This window comes from Alexandromys fortis, unplaced genomic scaffold, assembly GCF_014885135.2.
Source record: "Alexandromys fortis isolate MF-2015 unplaced genomic scaffold, M_Fortis_MF-2015_v1.1 scaffold_136, whole genome shotgun sequence".
NCBI lineage: Eukaryota > Metazoa > Chordata > Mammalia > Rodentia > Cricetidae > Alexandromys > Alexandromys fortis.
In genome coordinates, this window is record NW_026068024.1 from 146,928 (window position 1) to 158,216 (window position 11,289).

The following is an 11,289-nucleotide window of genomic DNA, read 5'->3' on the forward strand; positions in this document are numbered from 1 at the left end:
AATTAATTAATTAAAAATAAATAAATAAAAATAATTACTAAATTATATTGGGCCGACCATCCTTGCAACCTGGACACTAATAGAAACACTGGTCTTAATAAATGCTAGTACAAAACTGGGCACAGTAGTAGGTACCCTCAGATTGCTTGAGCCCAGCCGTTGAAACCCAGCCTGGATAACATAGCAAGACATTTCTCCCCTAGACATCGCTTTCAAAAAAATAAAGTACAATCAAAAAGAGATATTGGGCTGGAGATACTGAGCTACTGTGCAGACCAAACTTCGGATTTCCAGAACCCACATAAAGCCTGGGTGGGCGTGACAGCCACCAAAATCCCAGTGTGTGAGAGGTAGAGACAGAAACCACTGAGACAGCTGGCTCCAGGCACGGGAGCTCCAAATCAGACTCTGCCTCAGTATAAAGAGAGATCAAGGGAGACACACATCAATCCCAGGCTTCCACACACATGCACACATGTGGACTGACACACATGTGAATATGGGAATATACACATACACATGCATGCCCACGCCACTGCATTCAAACAAAGATATATCACATTCCCAATAAATAGTATATTCAGTTTCTGGGAAAAGGACAAAGTCTCCATGACAAGCTGGGCATGAGGAAGTGTGGGAGTCCCTGAGCTGCCCAACATTGCCAAGTAGTTACCTCAGTCTCCTGTAGCTTGCTCTTTCACCACCTTGAGTTTTTGCCTTTTATATTCTGGTGCTCATATTTGACAACACAAAATATTAGTATGCCACGGTAGGGGAGAGTAACTTATTAGTCAGTATTACAATGACACCATCTCGTCCTTGGTGGTAATATTCGAGCCTGTGTCCGTTACAGAGTCATACGACAGAGCGAACTACACGGCGAAGCAGGTGCCGGATGGTGGGTGGACATGACGGCAGTACCGGGCAAATTCTCTTCTGACTGCTTCGCTTTTCTCAGTAAACGAGAAAAAAATTAAATGGCAGCTTATCCAGTTTCTCAGCAATCACAGGACCCTCACAGATGTCTCCCTCTCTGACTCAGGAAGGAAGGCCGTCGATTAATTAAAGAGCCAAGGTCGCTTGCCTTGTGTGCTCCCGGTCCCTGCCATGGCATTACAGAAGCTGTAGGCATCCGTACCACCAGAAAGGGAGACAAAGATGCCTAATGGAGCTCTTTGGCATCTGAAGGCAGCCCGTGTCACCTTTGGGGTTGCCGCTCTCATTTCCCGGGAGCCTGGGAAGAGAGCCTCCAGCTGGTTCGGGCCCCACTGTCAGCAGCTCCACATTAATGCCCTTATGACCTGCGAGATCTGAAGGTGCCCGGAGCATCTGTGGCAGATCCCGACGGGAGAGGGCACAGCTGCCGCCTCTTAACTTCTGGAGCAGCGCCAAGCTCTAGCCTGCAAGTAATTTTCCTGCCTTTGGAAACAGCTACTGGTTTGCTGGTGGGTCTTGACTTTTGGACTGCTGCATGTAACCATGTGACCTGCAATGCAAATCTTGAACTGGGTGTGATTTGACCTCCCAAGCTCAGAGTCCTGGGGACCCAGCAAAGCAGCACTCCCTCATCAGACAGAGGCTGCGTAGCTCTGTGCAGAGCTCCGGGTGGCTGACTGCCTAGGGGCCGCAGGGGAAGAAAGACTGCCTTCTGTCCCGCTAGATGCCTCCCAACAACACTGCCTCCCCTTCCCTCACAGTCCCCGGAGGAATATGCAGCAGGGATCCTGAAAACCTCAGGAAAGGAAATCACAGGTGAAGCTGCAGGTGTTTCTGGTTCCTGTGGGGGCGGTTCAGTACCACTCCGGATACTGGTGAGGAGGTACGAAAGAAAAAGAAGTCCTCCTCAGGAGCCAAACTGGGAGTTGTGTGCTGTATGCACTTTGCCTCAAAGGCGAGGTGACCTAAAAGGCACATTCTTGCCGTATCACAGGCGGAGACTGAACATGTAGATGGAAGAGGAACATGGGTGGGCCTCTTACAGCAGGCCCCAGAGCAGACCTTCTGCGAGAGACCCTTGGGCAATACTTTGCTAAAATATAACCACTTCTTCTGGTTATAGCGTCGGTGCCATCAGCACACCTGTGTGCACAGTGAATGACTTTAGTCACAATTGTGTCTTTCCGTTCACCGTTGAGCTTCTGACCAAACAGTCCTTTTCGTAGTGATGTGATGAAGTCATGGATTCTTTGTCTTAACCCTGTATCCTGTCGCCTGAAGAAGAAGATGCTTTTTATCCAGTCCTTTTCAAAGCTCTACCAGGCAGAGACTATTCCAGGAAAGCTGAGGATCAGAACTGGTACATTGGCTCCATTTTTTCCTTACTAAGCTCCTCCCACTGTGTTTGCTCATCTTCCCATGGAGGGGTGGGCACTAACATCCAAGTGCTTCCTTTTCGCTCAACACCAGCCCCTATCTCGCGAGTCATGGATGATAAAGTTCTATAAATAGGGGACGATGTTGCAGCTTGAAGGAAAGGCTGTTTGAGATTTTAATTTCTCCGGTGGTACGTTTCTTTCCTTAAGACCCCAGTTCATCAGCTGAAGATAGAGCTCTGCCGGCAGAGCTCCTGCCCGGCATGATAAATACCAGACAGATGGCAAAGGGAGGGGGAGTTAACTATTACAGTGAAACTTGAAGAGTAATTGGGAGTGGCGTATTCTGTCAAAGAAAGCATGTAATTGCTACAAAAGATAAATATAGAAACAAAAGAATGGAGTTCATTATGACACTCCATGCAAACATCATTGTACTTTGCTCCTATTCATCCCTCCCTCCCTCCCCCATCTCTAATCTTCCCTCTCGGTTCTGCTGGTCCCCTTCACCCGTCTCCACAAGAAGCCCCACTCCCCAACCCCCACCTCCCGCTTCTGCTTTTCAAGGCTTGGTCTGTTAAGAGTCAAGGTTTCCATCTGGGGAGTCATCAGAAGTCTGAGATACCACCCGGAGGTATACCGTGTGTGTTGTGAACCAATGACCAATAGATGGCGCTGTTTCTCCCATAGTCAGGAGTCCTTAGCTGAATTCTGCCACAGCACTCTTAAAGACCCTACTGACATGTTTGTAGCTCATCACTGGAGTGTCTGGTCTTCCTGACTCTGTGCTCAGAACGCCTCTTCTTCCTGGTGGAAATCTGCAGGGCTGTCATCCATGCCATGAAGAGACAGGGCATATCTCATCATCTCTTAGAGAGATCCGTTACATTCTAACAAAAAGCATGCCACCACCATCACCGCCTCTGCCACCCCAATCTGGAACCTTCTTTCTTAATGGACCACTATGATAAAGGAGCCCTTCCTATAGAAAAATACACAAGCTTCTTAGTGCCAGGCAGTCTTAGTCTTCTGGATATTTCCAGACGCTGTCTGGACAACCAGTTTTTCTGTGTCTAGGAATCTAGATCTACTAACCTTGAGGTCACATGATGTTTTGCAGTCCCCTCCGTTAGAGGTAAGAGGCAGATAGAAAGCCATTGGTTCTGTGGGAATCTGGGTTTAAATAAAGGCAATCCCTCCTTCTGGAGAAAGCAGTACCCTATACACACACACATACACACTCCAATTTCCAAGCTATTCATAATTCACCATGAGCAGCCAGGGTCATTCAGGGACTAACCCCGTTCTTCCCGTAACTGTTCTTAAAGAGGATTTCACTACCGGGACACACAGCAATGAAGCCACTGCATAAGGAGTGGATTCATCATTCCACCAGACAGAAAAGGCACAAAGGATGTTGGCTGTGCTGGTTGGAACACTGTCTCCGAATGCTCAGTGACAGGTATGTCTGTCAAGAGCACAAGTGTCAGCCTTAGTTCCTAGTAGGATCGTAGCTGGGACATGGACTGCTTTGCAGGTGATTTATTTTGGGAGTGAAAGCCTAGGAACAAAATTGGGAAAAAGAATAAATTAATCCAAGGAATCACTATTTAACAGAAGCAACTGTGACGAGCCTTTCAGAAGAGGAATGGAATGTACCACAAAACTGTCCACTCAACACAACAACAGAAGGGGGCGCCTGTGTACCAGCTCCTACCTCCATCAGTCAGACAGAGCAGCCCGTTCTTCCTGCCACTGGTTTTTCTTGTGATTTTATTGTGTATACAGTGTTCTGCCTGCATGTATGCCTGCGTGCCAGAAGAGAGAACCAGATCTCATTACAGGTGGTTGTGAGCCAACACGTGGTGCTGGGAATTGAACTCAGGACCTCTGGAAGAGCAGCCAGTGCTCTTAACCCCTCAACCATCTCTCCAGCCCCTCCTCCCACTGTTTTAATATTTAAACTTCATGGTCTAAACTGTTTTCCATGGGATGTCGGGTAGAGGGAAAATTGAAACTGCTCAGAAATGATGTTCTTGAAGTAGGAGTGTTCCTGGCCCTTGTCATGAAGAGGAAAGATGGCTCATGTTCATTTTTGGAGGGACAGTAGCTACATTACATTACATGGGAATACTGGGTACTTGGAGGAATCTTAAATATGGAGTAAGAATGGATGTTGATATTAGGTTTCCAAAGAGCATAAGAATTAGTAAGTTATCATGATTTCAAGTTACCTGGGACTCATTAACACATTTCCAGTACTGAGGAGATTTCCCACCATTTGAGTCCCAACCCTCAAAGACAGAAACCAGGGGCCAGCTTTTCCAACCGCGATTCTAGTGACACATTGGCCAGCCCCTCGTACATGGTCATTTAATCCAATAGGAGCTTTGTTAGGAAGCAACTACCATGCCTGAACACTGTCCAGGAGAGGGATAACAGACGCATCAGACTTCTGAGACCAGCAGCCCCAGAATGTGCTCACGGTGTCAGTGGTACAAGCTGGAAGGTGGGCAAGGGGCTGCAGCGGATCCTAACGACAACTCTCCTTGTCCATGGTTTAGATGGTACTTCTTCTTGACCAGCTCCCGAGACTCGTTTTTCTAATCTTAAGCATCCAGTGTGGTTTTTCGTTTGTTTCAATAAACTTGCTTTCTGCTAACTTAGAGTAGATTATGTTGAGGGTTTCTGGGAGGCCTGTCCCACCTATAAGGTCACACTGACCACACTGTAGCTCATCCTTAAAGAACTGCCTCTTAGTTCTTGCCTGGTTTTTATTGTTGTTGTTTATTTTTAAAACAATCTTATTTTACATACCAATCCCAGTTCCCTCTCCCTCCTCCCACTCCTCCCACCATCCCCTCCCCAGCCCCTATCCACTCCTCAGAGAGGGTGAGGCCTCCCATGGGGAGTCAACAAAGACTAGCACATCGCTTGAGGCAGGACCAAGGCCCTCACCCCTGTATCTAGGCTGAACAAGGTACCCCTCCATAGGAATGGGCTCCAAGGAACCAGATTGTGCACTAGAGAAAAATATTGGTTCTACTGCTAGTGCCCCATAAACTGCAAGCACACAAGGGTCCCCCACATTCAGAGGGCCTAGTTTGGTCCTATGCTGGTTCCCCTGCTGTCTGGCCAGAGTCAGGGAGCTCCTACTAGCTCAGAGCAGCTGTTTCTGTGGGTATCCCCATCATGGTCTTGGCCCCTTTGCTCATAATTGTCCTTTGTTTTTTTTCGAGACAGGGTTTCTCTATGTAACAGCCCTGGCTGTCCTAGAACTCTCTTTGTAGACCAGGCTGGTCTCGAACTCATAGAGATCCACCCGCCTCTGCCTCCCAAGTGTTGGGATTAAAGGCGTGCGCCATCAGCCACCGCCGCCTGAGTTTGCTTTGCTTTCCAACTGCAGGTGTCGTTCACTGTTGTGTGATGCCATTTTCCCAGTTTCAGGTGTAAATGTGTGACTTACTTGTATCTTTGGGGGGGGAAGAAACAATGTATGGAGTAGTTATCTTCATGTATGTGTCTAAGACCCAGCAAGCGACAGACAAGAAATGTGTGTCTTCTCGTTTCCTCATTGACTTGAGTGACAGTGATACGGATCAGGACCGGCAGCAGTTTGAATAATCTCTGTGTATGTCACAGAATTAAATCATGTTTTAGGTTCTGCTGGTATAGATTTAATAGAAAATACAAGTTTTTTTGACTTCTTTCCCCAATATTGATGATATCCTCCAGTTGTAATATTTTTATACAGCTTTTCCCCCTCCTCCAGAACGCAGCTCTGCGTTCAGCTCACAAACAATAGAACATCTAATGTTTCATATATTAAATTGAGCTAGCTCTTGTTTGAAGTAAATAAATAGTCACGTGTGGGTGTGAGAAAGGTGAAAAAGACATGGAAAGTCGTGTTTGGAACAGACAGCTATCGGGGGAGATATGGACTTCCTGTGTAACCAAAGCTCATTGAGGATTCCAAATAAACCACATTTGAAGAGCAACTGCTCTCGTTGATATTAGATGATGTGACTGATCAGGGAGCTGAATGCCTTTTGCACTAAATGTGTAAGATGCAGTCTTAACAGAGAGACCCTGCTAATTAAGAGATATCAAGTGATCAGAGAGGCTTCACCAGGCAGCTGATAGAAACAGAGGCAGACCCACAGCCAAACATTAGGCAGAGCTCAGGGAATCCTACAGAAGTTGGAGGGAAGGATAGCACAAGGAAACCCACAGAACCAACTAACCTGAGCTTGGAGAGGCTCACAGAAACTGAACGGACAACCAGGAAGCCTCCGTGGGACTGAACTAGGCTCTCTGAATAGATGTTACAGTTGTGTAACTTGTCTTCTTGTGAGACTCCTAACAGTGAGAGCAGGGGCTGTCTCTGACTCTGTTGCCTGCTTGTGGGACCCTTTCCTCCTGCTGGATTGCCTCACCCGGCCTAAATAGAAGAGGAGGCGCTAGATTCACTGCAATTCTCTGTATCGTGACTGGCTGATATCTATAAAGGCCTGCCCATATCTGAAGAGAAACAGAGGAGGAGGAGTAAGTGGAGGAGGGAAAGGTGTGGGAGGAACTGGAAGGAAAGGAAAGAGGAAATATTTTGGTTGGGATATGAAAACAAACAAACAAACTCAATTAGCTTTCAAAGTATAACACCCCCCCAAAAAAAAAGGAAGGAAGGAAGGACGAAAGAAAAGAAGGAAGAAAGGAAGGAAGAAAAGAATATCACGTGAGTGTTTTCATGCATCCTTACATTTTGCTTTGTAAATGTGTATTAACCCTTTCAAATCTCCTATTCATCCTCTCATTCATTTGCTCCTTCATTCATTCAGCTGCCAGGCATTTGCTCATTTGGCAATGGACCCTGGGATGTTCCTGGGTAAACCAGCCTCTCCTTAGTTGCCGTCATAAGGTTCTCTGAAAGAAAGCCAGGCTGAGGGCTGGTTTAGGTTGAAGAGGAATATTCCTAGCTGTGGGAAATGAAGGGATGAAGTCATTCCATAAAACCTTGACCCAGAGAGGATGGACAGGTCCAGAAAAACCCTGAAGGGTGACAAACTAGCAAAGAAATATACTTGCATACACACATGCCTGAGTACACACATGCCTACATACACACACCTGCGTACACACACACACCTGCATATACACACTTGAGTACACATGCCTGTTTACACACACACACCTGCATACACACACGCCTGCATACACACACACCTGCATACACACACACCTGCATACACACACGCCTGCATACACACATGCCTGCATACACGCACAACTGCATACACACACCTGCATACACACACACTTGCATACACACACGCCTGTGTACACACACACCTGCGTACACAAACACCTACATACACACACGACTGCATAGACACATGCCTGCATGCACACATGCCTGCATACACACACGCCTGCATACACACATGTCTGTGTACACGCATGCCTGCATACATGAAGAGCTCAGCTTTGTCTTTAGGTTAAATTCCAAACATTGATTATGTTAAACCGAATGAAGGGACTTGAAGTCTAATCTCTGAATGGCACCATTATTAAACATTGTCATTCTCCATCAAACTTCTTCCTCAGCCACTCGCTTCTGAAGAATAGAATGAATGAGAACGGCCACTCCAGGTGAATCTCCCCACCCCCGCCCACTTGCACACCCCTCTAGTTGCCCTCTTGTGACTCCTTCCCTCCATCCTTCTACACGGGCTTCACTTTGAAGGACTTTGCTTATTTACCATGGATTAAGCCTAGTACTGGTCTAGCGGGAATGAACACAGAAACGAGAAGAATGTATTTACTGAGCCAAGAGGTTTCTGTCTTTGCTTCCTATGACTCAGACTATATTCCTCGTCTGCTCAGCATCTTCTGATGACTGCGTTGCACTGAGAATCAAGCCTTGCCAAGGTCTTCAACTGGCCCTCTTGCTCTTGCTTCACCCCAACATTCTTCCAATCATTCTGCCCCTTACTGGCCCTGGGTCTCTGTCCTTGTTTCTCCATCTCAGAGATTTTTCTCCCAGATACCTGCCTTGCTCCGGTTCTCTCCTTCAGCATCTCCTTAGGGAGGCAGTCTGTAGCCTCCCTGTCCAAAGTAACCACCATATTGCCTTTCATCCTCGATTTTCCTGGCCACCCTGTGCTCACAGCACACGGCTCTACCATGGACAGCCTGCCTGATTATCGTCTTCCTTACACGGTCACAAGGCTGCTCTTTGGGGTGAAAGCGGCAGCTTTGGTTTGTATGTTGTTTCCCGCCCACTTAAACCGGTCTCTGGCACACACTGTGCACTTAATAAAGATTTGACGTGAGTGACCCCACAAATGAATCAACGCGTGTGGAGCACCGGTCTCTCACTCTATGACATGTCCATCTTGGTCCCATGATGTGGAGATGTCCTCCTTCACACTCAGGCCCAGAGCCTTTCCCATGCTGTTGCCTTGCTCTTAAAGCATCCACAGAAATCTGACCATGAAGGGAGAAGTGGGCTTCAGAATAACCCAAGAGCGTAAGTTTGACAAGCAGAGGCCATGAGACAGCAAGTGTTCCTCAGGTTCAGGAAGGCAAACTTCCACCCAGTGCTTCAGCCACACGTTCCCTCATTCCTTCAGCACACAATCTAGCACTTTCTCCACACTCCACTGACCCCTGCCCACTCACCACCAAGTTACTTACTTCTCGTGCTCCACTGCCCGTGACGTGAACAGCTCCAGAAGGACCAAAGATCCTAAACCAAGTCCCCCATTCGCTTTGGCCAAATCCATGCATTCTAATGACACTTGGGAGCAGGGTCTTTCCCCATGAGGACTCCCCTCTTACCCTTTGTGACCCTGCAATACATGGAGTGATGCAGCAGGGAGCCAGCTGTGCCAGCACTGCTAGGGGAAAGCCTGGCATCTCCTGTGACACCCTTTATGGTTATGTAGGTGAATCACACATTCGCAGCTGATTAATGCAATCTTACCGCGTTCTTTACCTAGCACGTTCTTCCCTGGCTCCCCAAGGTCCCTGCTTTGCTTTGTTGTTACTCTTTTGGACAGGCTTGTGCAGACAGGACTGTTCACCCGCCCCTCTGTGCACCCCATATGGTCCTCCCTCCAGCTCTCCCTCAACAGCTCCTCTTGAAATCCGTTCCCACTGCTGGGAGCACTATTTAAACTGTTGCTTTATTTGGAGGATTCCGTATTTAAGAACTGGCTCAACCCTCGCAGTCGATACTGCATTAATCACGTGTGTTATCTCCTTGGATCACCTTTCACAGTTGGTTTGGTTTCAATTCCCAAGTTCATTTTATCTGAGACACACGTCGGCATGATAGCGACTTACTGTAGCCACAGCAGAGGCACATAAAGCGGGGGCTGAGGCTGCGCCGCTGCGCCAGCAGACAGATGCTTGCTCCGATATGTCCACCTCACCGCCCAGCTCACCCCTTTGTAGGTGTTTGACTTATGCGCTGGGTCTCGGTTTTTCCAATTGCCAACAAGGACAAGTCACTGCCTCTCTTTACCGCCAAGGCTACTTCAAGGTTTGATTTGTCATGTTTGAGGAAGATTCCCCACCCCACCCCCCACCACATCACCACACAGTAAGCCAACTGCGGAAAGGAAACATAAGCCTGAACTGCCCTCCTTACTATGCAATTAAAAAAAAAATCACTTGGAAAATACCTTCGTGCTGACAATATCGGATAGCTTTATTTTACTGCTGAGTAACTTAATATGTGATGCTTTGTAAAATAGTTCACATTCAACATGGATAAAGAGAATAAAAATTGATGCTGTCTCCACAATGCGGGGGAGGGGCTCTTTAACATGAGACTACTGCCAACATTTCTGGAAAGTTCATCAGCTTGTGGACACCTCCTGAGAGGATCAGCGGTGATGACTGACTTTCAAGGCCACATAGCAAGACAATCACGAGGCAAGGACTGACTGTAATTCCTGAGTCTCTGAGATGCTAGACTGTCGTTTACTATGAGGCTCAGTAGCCTCTTTTCCCAAATAATTGCTCCCATTTAATAATTTTTTTTTTAAAGAAAAAGGCATCAGGGATGCTTTCACAGGACAAAATAGGGAAGAATTGCCCACTTAGATATTAATCTTCAGGCAGTCCTAGTGACACGGGAATTTCTCGTAATGTGCTATGGGGGAGTGCCAAGAAGGTAATTAAAATTGCTGTCATACCTTCAGGCGACTACAGACAGACTCCAGGGTCCCCTGAAGGTCAGTCATGTAAAGCGAGCCTGTGCTTATAAAAATAAGCCCGGCATTCTTTGCAGAGTCACAAAGGGCAATGTGTATTCTGATTTGGAAATACAGTGGCTTGATGAAAACCTACGGAGCAATTACTTCCAGGGGGAGCTGTCAGAATCATGAGAGGATGAGAATCTATCTAGATGCACAAAATGCTGATGAGGTCTCATACGGCTGGGGATAGGTTACTGGTGTATGTGGGGTCTGGGGTGTTAACATGGATGCTGTGTAGGGAAATACAGAGTCTGTGGGAGGTTGTAAGGCAGGTCTCTTATTAATGCCCGGAGGCAACAGTGAGGGGAACCCCGAGAACCAGAACTTTCTTCTCTACTTCTGTGTTCATCTAATCAGAATGGAGAAAAATCTAACCATTATTGTTAAAGTGACTCTGGGATCAGTATCTTAAAAGAAAGCACAAAAGTGAGGTTTAATGGTGGCTGCTTCGAGTCTGTTTTCTTTTCCGAGCACCCCGTGGAGAAATAAGAAAACCTCAACTGTGTCTTCGGGTGCACTTTAAACACTTAGGTTTAAAGGACTGGAGCAGTTTGACAAGGTGAGGTGTAATGTGTTCAGCTTGTAGGGAATGCGTTTGAAGCCCACTAAAGGCATGGACGAGTGAAGCTCAATTCAGGCATGGCTGAGCTTCTAAAGCAAGTATTTATGTGCTCATCACAGTCAGCGTGACAGGCAGGCAAAGCCATAAGGGT